Genomic DNA, 861 nt, shown 5'->3' with positions numbered 1-861 from the left:
ACACACACACACACACACACACACACACACACACACACACACACACACACACACACACACACACACACACACACACACACACACATACACACACACACACACGCGCGCGCGCGCGTGTTAATTAACTTTCATTAACTTCACGTAAGTGTTTTAAAGTTTTAAAGCAAAAATTTTAGTTTTTGTTCTATGATTTATAGAACAAAAATTGTGCCAGTTTGAAATTTTTTAGTTTTGAAAAAAAATCGAAATTCTTAAAAATTTTTCCATAAAAAGAATTTCGATTTGTACATCAAAATCGAACTTCATTTCGAACGTTCTATTATATCAGCGCTTCATGGCAGTGCAGAGATGCAATTTCGATTCCAAGCACACCGACATTTCATCTTAGATTTTTTTAAGTAAGTTTTTTTAGTGAGTTTTTTTTAGTGGATCCAATCCAAAAATCTGAGGGGTTTTATTAGGCCAATCTTGTTAAATCCTGCTGAGGGGCACGTCTCTTCGGAGGCCTTCCTCCGATGCGGGACTGCTCGCAAAACTGGCAATCGTCTGTGATACGAGATAAATTATCATAGCAGACGCATGATCTATTCTGTGCGCTGGCTCCGAGGTATTGAAATCGTATATTATGATTTTCGCCATAGGGCATGAATGTTAGATGCATACGATACAACATGCTCGAGAAAAACGCATACTATCGACGCTCATAATAGTTTATAAATTTGATTACTGTGATCGTCTAACATTAAAGTAAGTAAACCTGTAACATAAAAACATTTTTATAACACTAAAGAAACATACACCAATTAAAGTTTTTTGTTATTAGTTTTAAGAGTTTTAACTCCCCTTCTCTCTCTCTCTCTC

Source organism: Atta cephalotes, assembly GCF_000143395.1.
Source record: "Atta cephalotes unplaced genomic scaffold scaffold00026, whole genome shotgun sequence".
NCBI classification, from domain to species: Eukaryota; Metazoa; Arthropoda; class Insecta; order Hymenoptera; family Formicidae; genus Atta; species Atta cephalotes.
Note: the sequence above shows the minus strand (reverse complement) of the source record.